Raw genomic sequence first — 16,341 nt, 5'->3', positions numbered from 1 at the left:
GAGGCAACGGAATTTTTATTTTTCCTTTGAATTTGTACTGCGGTTGCCAAGTCTTTATGCATATCTGTGGCCAGAAAAGCTGCTAGCCCACCCACTCTCTCCGATGGGATCTCCCGCACTGGATGGGGGTTGGCATTTCAGCCCTCACTCATGCTCTCTCCTCTTTCACCATCATTTTTAATATGTATTCTGGCAGCCCCTAGGAACCCCAGTCAAGGATCAGGGCCCTGTTGTGATAGGTGCTGTAGAGTGAAATAAAGAAGACCGCACAATTTTACAATACAAGTTGTCCATGCTGTAGGATCCATTAACAGTAGCCGAGAGAGGTTTGAGATGGTTCTTCCATGGATTTCAGCCCTGGAGCAGGTGTGGGAGTCAATAGGCTGTGAGAGAACAAGTGTCTTGTAGGAGAATTTAACAGTAAAGGGGATCAGGGGCATGGCTAGCTTGGAGTAAAAAGGCCAGTTGTAATGAAGCCTGAGAAATCTTGAAGGAATTACTTATTCGGTCCAGGTGGGCTATAGATTGCAGGTGGTAAGAGGAAGGATGGTCACATGGCTAAGGCACTGGCTGAAGATTCAGGAGATCTTAGTTCTCATCTTGGCCTTGCTACAGGATTCCTGCATGACACTGGCTAAGTCAGTAATGTGAAAAGCAGCCAGGGTATAGGGTGCCTTGTTCTTGGGCATGCACCTTGGCCTAGTTTTCAGAGCAGCTGCAGCTTCCATCCGGGAGAGCTGCTGATGCTCAGCACCTCTGGAAACCAAGCCCTAGGTACGTTCCCAAATCTGTGGTCACTTCTAACGCTTTTACCTTCGTTTCTCTGCACCTCCTATACCAGTGGAAAGGGGGAGAAGAATGATGCTTCTTTGCTGCCCCAGAGGAGGGAGTCACCTTCCAGAATGGGCATGCGAAGTTATCACTCCCCACCCTCCCTCCAGTTCTCTACGGGGATTGCAGGTTTCTCTGCATCCCAGTGGGGTGGTTTGGTGCAAAGTGTATTATATTTCATGTGCAGTGTGTTTTCACTGAACACGTCCAAATAGCTAGTGATTAGAACAGGCGGCTGAGAAATCAGGATGCCTGGGTTCTATTTTTAGCTCTTCTACTGACTTCTCCTGCAATCACAGACTCCACACTTGACCATCCTGCGTTTTTCCGAGAAATGGGGATAATACTATGTAACCTCCCACCATGGGGGTATTGGGAGGCTTAATTAATTAATGTTTGAGCTGAGTAGTAAAAGATTCTGAAGAAAAGCCGTTCATGATGAGACTGTAATTGTGCTGTGACCAAGGGGTGAGGGAAAGAGGTTCCTGCATTATTTCAATCCATGTCATTTAATGGAGAGTGGATTTCTTTTTGAAAGGTCTTTCCCTGCAATTCCTTTAAGTAGGTTCTCCTATAATTGGGTCAAAAGCTGATTTGCAAATAATCACCGAGAAAAAAAACTGGAAGGATTTAAGACCAAACTGTGCTTTTCATACTATTAATTGAAAACCTCTGGGAGATAATGTGTTCCTTCTCACATTTGAAACCCATAAGCCACTATTAAAGTCCCTGTTTCTGCCCTGCTTTTGAAGAAAGGGTCCCTGCTGGGATTAAGGCTGCAGCAGGCACAGAGAACCTTCTTCCATATTCTTCCTTCAGGTGTGAGTTGATTTAGAAAAGGGTCAGGAAGTTATGGGCTGGAATGGGAGCAGTCTCAGTCATAGGATGTGCAAGGCTGTGCAGGGTTCTCTCTGCTGCAGAGTTGCAAACACAGAGTCCTACAAACTGGGATCATTTTAAATTCAAAAAGAAATGGAAGCATTTCCTGACACATAATAATACTAAGAATTCCTAGCACTTTATCTAGCATTTGTCATCCACAGATCTCAAAAGTGCTTTACAAAGGAGGGAGAATTCATCATCCTTGTTTTACAGATGGGGAAACTGAGGCACACAGCAAGGTGAAGTGATTTGCACAAGGTCACCCCAGCAATCTAGGGGCACAGTTGGGACTAGAACCCAGGTGTCAGAGTCCCACTCTAGTGCATGCACATATTTTCTCTCTATCTATCTATACAACCTCCCCTAGAGTGGAGGCAGTTATTCCAGTGTAAATGGACTTGTACCAGTATAGCTTATTCTCCTATGGGAAGGGGACTACATTCTACCAGTATACACACAAACACTTATACTGGTATAATTACATCCACACTAGGGGTTGTGCTGGTGTGACTATCAATAAAACAGCACACCCCAAGAGACAGAGTTATACTTTGTGCAGACCAGACCTTCAGCTACAATCCTGGGAGGAAAAGCTTATGCTCAAATAAATTTGTTAGTCTCTAAGGTACCACAAGTACTCCTTTTCTTTTTGCGAATATAGACTAACACGGCTGCTACTCTGAAACCTGTACCCAGTGATGAGCCCTGCGCAGGGATAGGATCACCAGATGTCCTGATTTTATAGGAACAGTCCCAATTTTGGGGCCTTTTTTTTATATAGGCTCCTATTACCCCCCATCCCCTGTCCTGATTTTTCACATTTGCTGTCTGGTCACCCTACGCAGGGACCAGGTTGGGGGTGGCTTGTACTTCCCCTGTCCTGGGACGGCTGTTACGGCCCCTCTGGCAGTGCCTCCTAGCAGCAATAGCCCCATTGTGCCACTGTAGAATAACTGGGCCACTCCCCCTCCTCTCCCTGGCCAGAACCATCCCTGTGGCAATGAGCAGCATGGAGTCGGCTGTGGCATTATGAGGTGACTTTATCACCATCATAAAGTGGCTGCAACACACCCATGAATCCCCCACTCCTTCGAGTCTTAGAATTCCTCCTGCCCTCCTGGGGTTTCCCATCAAACAGCACTGAATTTGTTTAAAAACAAACAAGACACATCAACTTCCTCCAGGCCAGGTGGACTTTGAAGGCTTCCAGATCAGGTGCTGAGCACTGCACAGGCCTGACTTCATATATGAACACCCACCACCACCGGAGTGGCCAATTTTTGTAATACTTGGTGTTAACCTGAAAGCCCCAGTTCCTGGAATCATGGGATTATCTGGGCCTCTCAGCTTTCCTTTAAACAAGAAACAGGTTTCAGAGTAGCAGCCGTGTTAGTCTGTATTCGCAAAAAGAAAAGGAGTACCGGTGGCACCTTAGAGACTAACAAATTTATTAGAGCATAAGCTTTCGTGAGCTACAGCTCACGAAATTTGTTAGTCTCTAAGGTGCTACCGGTACTCCTTTTCTTTTTTCTTTAAACAAGAAAGTAAGTTTCTAGCCCTTGTGGTGGCAGAAGCTTGAAAATACAGTCTCTACAGGTTTACAAACCCGGAGACAAAAATATGCATTTAAAATCTCATGATTTTGCAAGCCAGTCTCAAATTATTGGGGGAGTCTGGTGATTTTTTGACTACTTGACCACACCGATCCCCTGAAAACTACTGGGAGTGGCATCTCACAGAGATCACTGTTGTTTGGTTTCCAAGGCGGTCAATCTCTTTGTCTTTGGATAATTGAACATTACAAATGAAACAGAGCAGGAAAGTTGCCCCCAGGCACAAACAAACTCATCAGGTACTTAACTAGATCACAAGCTGATACTAGTGTCTGATAGAAGGAGAACATTCTGGGTGATTATTGTTTTCATGGAAAGGAGCCCAAGAGTCTGAGTACATTATAAGCAAAACTGGTTCAAAAAATACTTTAACAAAGAGTTTCTTTACTGTAAAACGGCCTAGCACTGAAACACGGGACCCAGGAGTCCGGTTATGTAGGTTTTGCTCTTGACAGAGCTATCAAGTCACTTCAGACCAGATCCTGGAAGGTATTTAGGTATCTAACTCCTATTGAAATCAATAGGATTTAGGTGCCTAAAACTTCTGAGGCTCTGGGCCTTCATTTCTTAGGGCCCATTTTATAAAAGTGGGACGATAATACTGACCAATTTCCCACGTTGGCTGGGAGGCTCAATTCACTACTGTTTATAAAGTGCCTTAAGATCCCAGATGAAAAGGGCTACAATCACGTGAAGTCTTAGCATGGGGAAAAGCCCCCTCCGGTGACCCATGGCACAAGCGGACTGTGCACTCAGAATCCTGTGCAGCTGTGGCCCTGTCGGTCCCAGGATATTCCAGGGACATGATTGGGGAAGGTCTTTTTTTTTTTTTTATTGGACCCTCTTCAGAATCCCTGAGTTTTATTGTAAAAGAGAAAAGGCAGCTTACACTTTCCAAAATACATTGTTAATTTTTTAAAATCCAAGATGCCCAAGTGTCCCATTCCCATTCCCTTTCCCTGGTCTTCTTTCCTCTCTCTCCCCCCCCCAAAAAAATTAGTCTGGTCATGAAAAGAAAAGGAGGACTTGTGGCACCTTAGAGACTAACAAATTTATTTGAGCATAAGCTTTCATTTTCTTTTTGCGGATACAGGCTAACACGGCTGCTAGTCTGAAATCTGGTCATGAACACATGAGAGTCATTTAAAGTCCCTTCATCACTGCCCTGATCCTTGTGTAGTCACTGACACCAGATGTAAAATGCTACCAGCCTGGAGTGGTAGTGTCTCAAATGCACTGTACGCTGCTCTAATTGCAGACACAAGGTTGAAAGCAACAGTGATCTGGGCTCTTGGGGGTTTCTCCACAAAGCCCATCTGGCAGCTTAAGTCACCAGGTTGTGTTTGGGAGAGGGGATGGGTGATGGGGTGGAGGTGTTGGGAGTTTTGTGCTGGGTATTGCAGCTGCAAACAATGATGATGTATTCAGGTATGAAACTGAACTTTTTTTGGAGCAAAAATAGCTGTTGTCACATTGAAGCTACAAGCAGAAAAGAGCTGGTTACTTTACTTCTAAATATTGCTCTTTTGCTCACCAGCAACCACACAACAGAACCCCTAACCCAGGAACTTATCCTTGCAACAAAGCCCCTTGCCAACTCTGTCTACATATCTATTCAGGGGACACCGTCATAGGGCCTAATCACATCAGCCACACTATCAGAGGCTCGTTCACCTACGCATCTACCAATGTGATTTATGCCATCATGTGCCAGCAATGCCCCTCTGCCATGTACATTGGTCAAACTGGACAGTCTCTACGTAAAAGAATGAATGGACACAAATCAGACGTCAAGAATTATAACATTCAAAAACCAGTCAGAGAACACTTCAATCTTTCTGGTCACTCAATTACAGACCTAAGAGTGGCTATTCTTCAACAAAAAAACTTCAAAAACAGACTCCAATGAGAGACTGCTGAATTGGAATTAATTTGCAAATTGGATACAATTAACTTAAGCTTGAATAGAGACTGGGAGTGGATGGGTCATTACACAAAGTAAAACTATTTCCCCATGTTATTTCCCACCCCACCCCACCGTTCCTCAGATGTTCTTGTCAACTGCTGGAAATGGCCCACCTTGATTATCACCACAAAAGGTTTTCTTCCTTCCCCTCCCTTCCTGCTGGTAATAGCTCATCTTAAGTGATCACTCTCCTTACAGTGTGTATGATAAAACCCATTGTTTCATGTTCTCTGTGTGTGTATAAAAATCTCTCTACTGTATTTTCCACTGAATGCAACTGATGAAGTGAGCTGTAGCTCACGAAAGCTTATGCTCCAATAAATTTGTTAGTCTCTAAGGTGCCACAAGTACTCCTTTTCTTTTTGCTCTCAGACTGAGTCATCTGCCCTGTCCCTCCCCCAGCTCCTGACTCCCTAGGGGCTTAACGCTGACCCCAATCTTTGGAATAAGACTAGAGTGAAAGGACCTGATCCAGAGCCTGTTGAAGTAGATGGAATAACTCCCAGGACTCCAGTGGGCTCTGGATCAGGGCCTAAATGAGACAAACTCCATCCAGGTGATTTTCCTTCTAGACTTTGCTCTTTCTTTTAGTCCTGTCTAGCAGAGGGGCTGAGTGAGTCTGTGCTATCTCTGCATTTCTATAGGCAGATTCCTGAGGTGTTGGCTATTACTCCACCTTTATTCTGGCAACCTCTCATTGACTTCAATAGGATTTCACCCCAGCAGGGACAGATTAAACACAGAGTAAACCCCTATGAGTTTTAATCTGGTAGGAGTCCTGTCGCCTATGCATTGAATTGCAGATGGCATTGTTATCCAGGAAAGTTTTTAAAAGTGCCCAGGGGATTTAGGAGCACAGGCCCCTTTGACTATCAATGAGACCCGGGTTCCTAAATCTCAGGGGTGTAATGAGTCATTCAAATTATTCCCTCCAATGTGCATCAGTTTTCACTCACCCGTATAGAATTTCATCTGCTATGGTGCTGCCCAGTCACCTAGCTATCAGGTCCCCATGGTCTTCTCTAGTCACAACTAACCTACCTGTTGGTCTTCTGAAAATGTTATTTACAGCCTTCTCCAGACAATTAATAAATACACTAGCCTCGGACTGGATATGGAACATTTCACCATGATCAAAATGTATTCCTATTCTCCGTTTTCTCTCTCAGCCCAGGACTAGACTTAACCTCTTTTAATAAGTGCTCGATTAGGAGGGGATGTAACCGTTTCAGATAGCAAGGGATTTTTAGTGAGGTTGTACTGTAATGCAAACACCGTGACAAAAAAGAGTTCAGAGTCATGTGCGTCCTCGTCCGAAAGCTCAGGAGCAATGAAAGTTTCCCCTTTAGTGTTATACTACGAGAGCTCAGACAGGGCCTCGTGCAGGCCACGAATGGGGTTTATTGCCATATAAAGCCAAGTCTATCCCCAGCCTCTTATAGGCCATGCCCTAAGAGAGTCCCCTGTCCTGTACGCTGCCATCTCACTACAGCCCAGCAGGTGGCACGTGAAGATTACTACCAATGAATAAGTTTGTTACCCTGTCAGCCTCTCTCCACACAGTGTGTGGTTGTGTCACCTGTTTATTGTGTCTTGTCCTCAGGGTGCAAGCTCTTCTAATGGACAGGGACTCTCCATTACTAAGGGCAAGTCTACACTGAAAACTTTGCCTTGGCACACTATAGCGCTTTAACGCAGACGCTTTAAGCCGATGGCAGAGAGCGCTCCTGTCGGCGTAGTTAATCCACCTCCTCAAGAGGTAGTAGCTGTGTCAACAGGGGAAGCTCTCCTGCTGCCACAGCGCTGTTTACAGAGGAAGTGAGGTCCGTATAACTACGTCGCTCAGCTGCAAGGATTTTTCACACCCCGGAGCGATGGAGTTATCCCGCTATAGGGCTGTAGACCAGACCTAAATATGTGCCCTATGCCTCTGCACAGAAAGATCTCAGTCACATTCATGTCCCAAGGCACCAGCATAATACAGATATTCCTAGTCCAATGATTATGGTTCTGTTGCAATTAACACAAAATATTAAAAGCAAGAATACCCAGGTGACAGGGAGGCCAAAGGGCTAGCAAAGGGCAGACATGGGTCAGAGGAGGTTTGCACAGATGTTATAGGTGTATCTAATTTGGGGCTTATTTTTCAGTTTTCCTATCCCAACCTCCCCTTCCATATTTAAAGCAACCTCTCAAGACACCATATATAATGAATAAAATATATAGCTATTTATTTATGTACATACTGACTTCCAGAAAGTGCCTGCTATAAAGCACCAAGTACAAGGTGTATATTCAGTACAAGTCAAGCTACAGCAGCTGCTCTGGATCTATCCAGCATAAACACGAGGCAAAGATTATATAACAGACCTGCTGTCTCGCTCTCCCTCCCTCACACACACACACCCACCCCACCCCCCCAAGGTAGTCTCTGCACATTCATGAGTCAGTGTGATCAAAAAAAGCGATCCAGTTTAAAAAAATTAAAAGGGATGAGATAAGCCTCTTCTGACAGAAGAGTCAAAGAGTCCCATGCAAAGTGAACATTAGAAGCCAGAGTGATGGACGAGGCCCGGTGCAAAGAGATACTTTAACCATCGTTTTGTGACTTGTTCCACGTGGTTGATTCTGTTTCTGCACAGGGCTTGAATCGTGGCGCTGTTCTTTGTACCCAACGTGAAACTTGCAAGCAGGTTTTCAGCAAGGGAGTTTGCCATCAGAACCCATTACAACCTTGCCCTGAAGGACTTCCAACAGGGAAGTGTCAATGCTGCTTATTGTACGGCTCACTCAGACCGAACTCCACCCTTGTGCAGCGGGCCAGCACAAAGCATATACACCACTTCAGTCCCATACCAGTGGGCTTAGGCTAGGCGAGCTCAGGTAGAGGACATGGAAGGGCAAGTCAGATGTAAGCAATGCCTAGGCATAGTGCTAGCCCTCTTCCCAGGGGCTAAGTTTCACCCTGAGGGCACAAACCTCTTGTAGAACTTAAGGCCAAATCATGGCCCCATGAAAGTCAGTGGCAAAATTCCCAAAGATTTCTACGGGATCATGATTAAGGTCTAGCTCATAGTTCTAGGGCACCCCAGAATGTAACAATTAGATTCTGAATGTGAGAGTATATTGCTTCTAAATGGAAACATTCATTCAAAGCTGCGGGAGACTCTGTTTGGACATCTTGGTGTCCCAGCTGGGAGGCTTTGTGGTCATTACAATCACTGAAGAGGAGAATGTTCCTTTTTGGTCTCTGTCCCACTAAGCTGTCTCAGTGGATACTGGTCCATGAATAGAAACATTGTCCAAAATGGCAAGAGAACTAATGACCAGCTGCAGATACTTCAGGTTTGGTGCAGTCCGGTAGTGATGTCCCCAGGTGGATTGCTGAAGTCTCAGGCTGGAGATGTGCAGGAGTAAATTAAGGCAGGATTCTTGGGTCCAGTCCCCCTATTCCAAAAGGGGACCAGATGCAGCAGTGAGTCAGAGCAACAGGCTGATTGCTGCCAGCAGCCTGATGAGGTGGGAGAAACAGATGAGTCTATGCAGGAGCTGAGGAGGACAGTCTGTCTGGGGGAGGCAGAGTCTCTCTAGAGGGCCCATTTAGTCTAAAAGCACCCCGGATAGCAAAACAGATTGGGCCGTGACACAGCACACTGGGGTCTTCTACATGTGACTGTCCCACAATGGGGTTTGCTCTGCTCCTGATGAATTGAATCTTCATTCATTTCTTTACAGATCAGAGCTCTTATACTTGTGAGGAGCTGCATGTGGTTCAAGAGGCCAATCCACCAGCAGTGGTGCTGATGCCGTCAGGGACTAGATGGGTGAGTAGTCGTGGAACAAGAATTCTGCAAGCCAAGGTGGGGTGCTACCTGGGGCCCCACAAGAATTGACCCCTTCTTAGGATGGGTGCTATGGAAAGTCACCCAAGTGCAAGCCTAGAGTGAATGCGTTTCCCTATACCTACGGGTGCTCTCCCTTCCAGTTTCCCCCAGCTGATACGGGTGCTGACTTAAAGGCAGGTGGGTCAAGCACAACTTTCCAATTCCCAGAAGGGCCCAGGAAAGGCAGTTGCTGAGTGGGGTCCACCCAGGTCCCAGATCAGAGTGCTGCGGAGGGGGAAGCTGCTCCTTCCCACAGGTCCCAGCTGAAGTGGGTGCGCCTCCCGAGGACAAGGTGCCCTCCCCCCCCACCCGGGATGGGGCCCCTCCCGAGGGGAAGGCGCCCCCCCCCGCCCCCTCTCTGCTCTCAGGCCGGGGGCTGCCCCGGCGGGCTCCTCTTGAAGGGGGACTCGGGCGGCTCCGGGGCGCCCCCCCGGGCGCGGCGCAGCCGCCCGGCCGCCCAGGGCACGCAGCCGCCCGGCGCCGAGGCCAGCGGGGCGGGCGGCCGCGCCTTCCGGGAGCGCCGCAGGCTCTTCTTGAGGCGCTGCCCGTGGGCGGCCAGGCGGAGCTGGGCCAGGCCGGCGCCGCTGCCCAGCCGGGCCAGGCTCTCGGCGCGGCCGGCCACGCGCAGCTCGGCCTGCACCAGGGCGCGGTGCAGCTGCTGCACCCGGCTCTCCAGCTCCAGCACCAGCAGCCGCCGCCGGGCCTCGGCCAGCGCCGAGCCGCCGCCGCCGCCGCCGCCGCCGCCGCCGCCGCCGGGCATCGGGGGAGCCCCGCTTCCTCCCCCCTTCGGCGAGGATGCGCCCGGCGCCGGCCGCCGGCAGCCTTTATAAGGGGACGGGGGCGGGCGCGGAGCTGAGAGACGCTTCCCTGAGCCAGTCACCGGAGCCGCAGCGCCGTCACTCAGCCGGCCGGCCGCGCCCACGCTCCGCCAGGTGCCTTCCCCTTCCCCGCCCCCTCCCCCCCCCAGCCTCTGCTCCGCTAGCTCCGGCTCTTCTCGGCTGCCCGTTCCCAGCCCCCGCTGCACTTCGGAGCAAACTCCACGGGAAGGAAGGAATTTACAAACCGGGTCCAAAAAAGAATTAGATGGGGGGGGGAGGGGGGAATATCATCAGTGGCTAGTAGCCACGATGCTCGGGGAAGCAAGCCCATGCTCAGGGTGGCCGGGAACCGCTGATGCTCCGAAGCTGGGGCTGGACAGCAGGGGATGGATCTCTTGACAACTGTCCTGTTCTGTTCCTTCCTGCGGAAGCATCTGGTACTAGCCGCTGTCAGAAGACAGGATACCGGGCCGGGTGGGCCAGAGGTCTGACCCATTGTGGCCGTTTTTATATTTGTATGAATTCTGAGCACAAGCACGGCACAAGCAGCCCTCACTACGCTCCCCAAGGCCTCAGCCACACCCCCCCCCCCATACCCTGACCTAGACACACAGACTCTATACCATACACGTCCCTTCCCCGGACATCCCCCACCCATTCGCCAAACCCGCCCTCTCCTCAAACGCAACACTCTCCTCACACACTCACACTGTTGTATTCTCTTCTGTTCAGGCCATGCCCATCGCCCTGGCGTCTGAGGGCACTAGCCTTCCCCCAAACCTCCCAGACGCTCGCTCCTTTTCCCCCAAAAACGCACACGGCTCTGCTTGACATTGAATACTCTGCCCTAAGTAATGACTCTGTGTTCCTGGAATGGTGATGGTGATTGTCGTTTAACTCTGGGGGTATCATCAGTAAATAGACTGAAGGGAAGTGAGGTGGGCAGGAAACTGACTAGAGACTATCTCGCGAGGCACTTAGAGACATCCAATATGCCTTCAGAGCTCTACTGAGATGAAAATATACAGCTTAAAATCATCTCTATTTACCAGCCTAGCCATGAGAAAAATTCTTTACATTTGTCATTGTTTTTGGTGCATTTATTCCTCCTGCAAACCTCCTCCATTCTTCTCCCCTTGTGAGATTCTTGGGTGCGGTAGGGCCTCAAAGGGCTTAATAGAATAGGGATTTCTTTCCTGGACTTAGAGCCTGTCAGTGAGACAGTTAACGAAGATTCTGGGGCTGATGGGTTTTTTCTCTGCAGTTTGCAGAATTCAGGTGTCTAAGCGTCTTGCCATGCTACCGGAAAGAAAAAATGGAGAGGCTACCACAAGCCTGATTCAGTTTCTCCCAGGCCTGTAGCTTCAGGCATCCTCAGTCACAGTGTTTGAGTTTAGCCATTCGAAGGTAGAGAGCAGTTGATCCCTTTGCAGCTCCCTCAGGGAGATGTTTTGCTAAATCTATACGGGCTGTGGATCACAAAGGCAAAATATCTGTTCTTCAGATGTAGTGCTATGATCTAGGAGGGAAAGTCAGATCGACAAGGCAGGGGTCAGCAGTAACTAGGAAGGGGGTGAACTCATTCCAGGATCCCCTTATTGCCCACTGAGGAGGGTCCCCCATCTTCATAAAGATGTTCAATAGGAAAATAAAGGTGACGTGTCAATAGAGCCCAGTGGCCTGGAAATGCAGATCCTCTGTTTCATCATTCACGCTGATAGTGCAGCATGACTGCCAATAACATTATTATATAAGACTTTATTAATAAAGCTTAGAGTGGGCTGGTTTGACAGGAGATCACAGAACCATCAAAAAAAGAGAGAGAGAGAGAGCATTCTGGAGTGAGAAGGTGACATCTGCTCCCAGCTGGCAAACAGAGGCAGCAGCACTGGCCATCCCCATCCTGGGGTATTTTCCTCTTAAGCTTCCTGCTCTGATCAGGACACGGTGCAGCTAACAGCTGGGCCTTAATGCACATGGATATGTGCACTGGGGTCAGGGTGGGCGTGCATTTCACATAGTTAAGAAACAAACTCTTGAGTTTGACAATGCTGCCACATGCCAGTCAGACATCAGCGCCACATCAGACTATTGCCTCACCACTTGGCCTGCCCCTGGCTGCCGGCTAGTGCAATCAACAACAGCCCTCTCGCCAGTTAGCAAACCTGTTTTGATATCACCTCTGCTTCTCCTACAACACCTAGGATTGAAAGCTCTTCCTTGCTCCTCCAAAGGAAGCAGCCATGTTCTAAGCACCTGTCATAAATATAAAGGGAAGGGTAACCACCTTTCTGTATACAGAACTATAAAATCCCTCCTGGCCAGAGGCAAAACTCTTTCACCTGTAAAGAGTTAAGAAGCTAACCTGACCAAAATGACCAATGAGGAGACAAGATACTTTCAAAGCTGGAAGGGGTGCGGGGGGGACAAAGGGTGTGTGTGTGTGTGTGTGTGTGAGAGAGAGAGAGAGAGAGAGAGAGATGTTTTTGCCGGGAACAGATCAGGAATGCTCTTCACAACTCCTTAAGTTAGTAAGTAATCTAGCTAGAAATGCGTTAGATTTCCTTTTGTTAAATGGCTGGCAAAATAGCTGTGCTGAATGGAATGTATATTCCTGTTTTTTGTGTTTTTTTGTAACTTAAGGTTTTACCTAGAGGGATTCTCTGTGTTTTGAATCTGATTATCCTTTAAGATATTTACCATCCTGATTTTACAGAGGTGATTCTTTTACTTTTTCTTTAATTAAAATTCTTCTTTTAAGAACCTGATTGCTTTTTCATTGTTCTTAAGATCCAAGGGTTTGGGTCTGTGTTCACCTATGCAAATTGGTGAGGATTTTTATCAAGCCTTCCCCAGGAAAGGAGGTGTAGGGCTTGGGGGCATATTTTGGGGGGAAGACATCTCCAAGTGGGCTCTTTCCCTATTCTTTGTTTAACACGCTTGGTGGTGGCAGCATAGGGTTCAAGGACAAGGCAAAGTTTGTACCTTGAGAAAGTTTTTAACCTAAGCTGGTAAGAATAAGCTTAGGGGGGGTCTTTCATGCAGGTCCCCACATCTGTACCCTAGACTTCAGCGTGGGGAAGGAACCTTGAGAGCACCCTTGAACAAGACATTGAGCACAAAAACGTTGTTACGGACTAAGGCGATATTGAGGAATGATACCTATTCTAAACCTGAGTTGTTGCTTTATATATGTGTAGAACATGCTGTATAAAATCTAAGGCAAAATCCAGGCTCAGTTTTAACTGTGGGACCACTGTTAGTGCCATAGCGTATTCTTCGTTGTTATTTAACGAGGCCCCTTTTGTAAGATGCACCTTGCTGTTGCATACAAAATTATCTTCTCTCCTTCTATCCGCCACTCCAAAACAGCCCTCCACAGGGTGAGTGGTGCTAGGTATAATTTATGAGTCAGAAAATCCTCCTCTGTAATTATTGACTCTGCTTTGATGGAACTTGTACCCCCAAGGAATGAAAAAAAAATCTTGAAAAGACTGGTTGCATCTTCCCCCAGCCCATGGGAGCAATAAAGAAAGGAGAGAAAGAGCCTTGCTCCCCTTGGATAAAAATCTAATGATGAAATAATTGCATGTTGTTCTGATTTTTTTCCCCCTTAAGCTGGAGAGCAGAAATTCCCTTGGCTGTATTCGTGCTCTCAGGTGAGCTTTTGAGCCATGTTCTGCATTAATTTGCAATACCTTGGCTATGAAGAACCACACACATCACACAAGTGCCAGTCTGTGACTGACTATCAGGGACTGAGAATTACTTTGTTTATTTCCTTACATATATTTCATCTCTTTTCACATCAACTGCACCTGGTGAAACATGCCGCAGGGAAACGAAAGGCGGACTGGCAGAAATATAAACTGAGCAGACAGGAGAAAAAAGACAGGAAGCTGGGAACTGGACAGAAATTTGATGAAATGTGCAATCATTTGGGATTGTGACTTGTTGAGCACCACACTCAATATAGATGCAGATGTTTGTTGGCTGCGAATGTTCATTTTAAAGAAAAACCTCAGGAATTAGTTACAAGGCCACATTTTCAACAGCGCTCAGCTGCTTTCATTGTCCCCAGCAGTGGCCGAGTTGTTTTGAGTTGACTTATTCTTAGGGACTGATTCTGCTGCCATTTAAATCAATGGCAAAACTACCTTTGATTTAAAGTAAAGCAGTATCCTATTAATGATACTTCATCCATAGATCCCAAAGCACTTTACAAAAGAACTTAAGTATTGTTATCCCCATTTTACGAACAGGGAAACTCAGAGGGGAAGTGACCGCCTACAATCATTTAGCAGCTCTGTGGCAGATGAGAACTCAGATGTCCTGACGCCTAATCCAGTGTCCTGTCCACTGTACCACACAGCTAAAGCAATCTCTAGAAGTGTATTAGCAGATGGATGGTCACACTGTTTTTAGACATAGCTCTCCTTGTTTCATTCTTTCCTCAACCTTTAATGATGCTGGGAGCTGCCCTTTTGATGATATGTTAGACTCCTGCTGGGAAATAATCCTTTGTGCTTCTCTAGCACCCTTCGTCTGAGACAGCTGTTAATATTCACCTCTCGCCTTTCAGGTGGGTGAGTATTATTATATCCAGTTTACAAATGGGTAAACTAAGGTTAAGTGATTTATCCAAAGCCAGTCAATGGTGGAGCTGGGAGTAGAACCCAGGAAACCTGACTTCTTCTTCCTTGCACCGTATAACCCTTTGACTAGATTCCCTTCTGAGTAATAAATAAGAATAAGTGACATGACCAAGGCTTCTTTTTTTAATAATAGAACTTTCCAGACAACAACTTTGGAAAGTCTCCTGCCTTTCTTATGTATGCAAATCTGAGTTGCATTTATTGTGTCTTCACTATAAGCCATCAGACTGTCAGTATGACAGCTTCCTGTTTGAATTTTAATCATTCTGCTATTTTAATGTTCCATGCAGATTTTATTTCTGGTTTGCTCTTCTTTACACTTGGATGTAATTAGAATATTACAGATCTTGCATTGCAGATTGCCTTGTTCTTCCCTTTTATCCATTCTTCAATCCATGGGTCTGGCTTCCAATACACAGCTGTACTGTGGCAGGCTGTGTGAGTCATCTGCCACAATATAGCCATGAGAAAAGGAGTACTTGTGGCACCTTAGAGACTAACAAATTTATTAGAGCATAAGCTTTCGTGAGCTACAGCTCACTTCATGAGCACCAAATGCATCCGATGAAGTGAGCTGTAGCTCACGAAAGCTTATGCTCTAATAAATTTGTTAGTCTCTAAGGTGCCACAAGTACTCCTTTTCTTTTTGCGAATACAGACTAACACGGCTGCTACTCTGAAATATAGCCATGATTCAGTCAGACAGCAGGCCCCTGCTCTATTTAAATGAGCTATTCTCAGTACATCACCCAGAAATAATCAAGATCAAATGCAACTGAAGTCTCAGTAATTGTGAGCTGAATCCTGAAGCTCTTCAAGGGGAGTTTTGCCTAAGTAAGGACTACAGAATTGCCCCCCCTTGTCAATATCTATCACTTGAGTCAAGAAGTGTTGGATTACATTGCCAGCCACTGGAACGTGGATCTCCTTTCTGACTTTTCCCGCATTTGCTTTTAGACTGGTTCAGGAAACTCTGGATTAGGGAACATCCCCTGACCCCAGCACCCAATCTGGCTGTTCCCTGGATCCGAGTACTTACAAATCTGACCCTGTTAGTTCACAAATTTTAGCACAAATAAGGCATGTTCCTTGTTCGAAGCACTTCACTCATGTTAATCCATCCCCCAACACCCCTGGGAAACAGGTAACTAAAAATTACCCCTCAGTTGCCAAAGGCAGAGAAGTTAATGGCCTGATCCTGCTCCCACTGCTGTAGAAATGACAGTTTTGTCTTCTCTACAATGGGTGCAGGCTCAGGCCCTCAGTGACTTACTCAAGGCCAGACAGTGAGCCAGTGGCTAAGCAGGGATTTGAACTCAAGCCTCCTTGAGGCCCTGACACTTCTTTAGCCAACAGGACCCCACTGCCTCTCACAACTAAGGCCGACCTCCTGAGCTGGAGCCATCCAAGGAGCCCTCTCACACTGGCATGGCTCTTCTCCCATCGGTAGTTCTGGATCCAGGGCACTCCTTCCTTTTTGCGCCCCAAGCTTTCAGTGATAGAATCATCAGCCATGAGGATTCCCCCCACTGTTGCCTAGCACTGGAGCAGCTCCAGGGCTCAAGTGTTTTAACCACCACGTCCTCTAAACCTGCCCAGAGCAAGGGGTAAAGAGGCCAGCAGCTGCTGCACACTCGTGCTTCCATAGCCACCTGAGCCAGCATAAGAGCAAAGCAGGGAGAAGTACAAGGC

The 16,341-nt window shown here is 47.3% G+C and overlaps 1 protein-coding gene across 1 annotated transcript in view; it reads left to right on the top strand.

The window, feature by feature from the left end:
* KDF1 (keratinocyte differentiation factor 1) overlaps nucleotides 1–16,341 on the top strand; it is a 79,259-nt gene that overhangs the window by 30,534 nt on the left and 32,384 nt on the right. The window contains exon 2 of the mRNA XM_043506099.1: nucleotides 9,028–9,116. The gene's annotated coding sequence lies outside the window, so the exon portion shown is untranslated. The remainder of the gene's footprint in view (nucleotides 1–9,027; nucleotides 9,117–16,341) is intronic.

This window comes from Dermochelys coriacea, chromosome 19 (genome assembly GCF_009764565.3).
Source record: "Dermochelys coriacea isolate rDerCor1 chromosome 19, rDerCor1.pri.v4, whole genome shotgun sequence".
Taxonomy (NCBI): domain Eukaryota; kingdom Metazoa; phylum Chordata; order Testudines; family Dermochelyidae; genus Dermochelys; species Dermochelys coriacea.
Note: the sequence above shows the minus strand (reverse complement) of the source record. Positions and strands in the feature narration are given on the sequence as shown.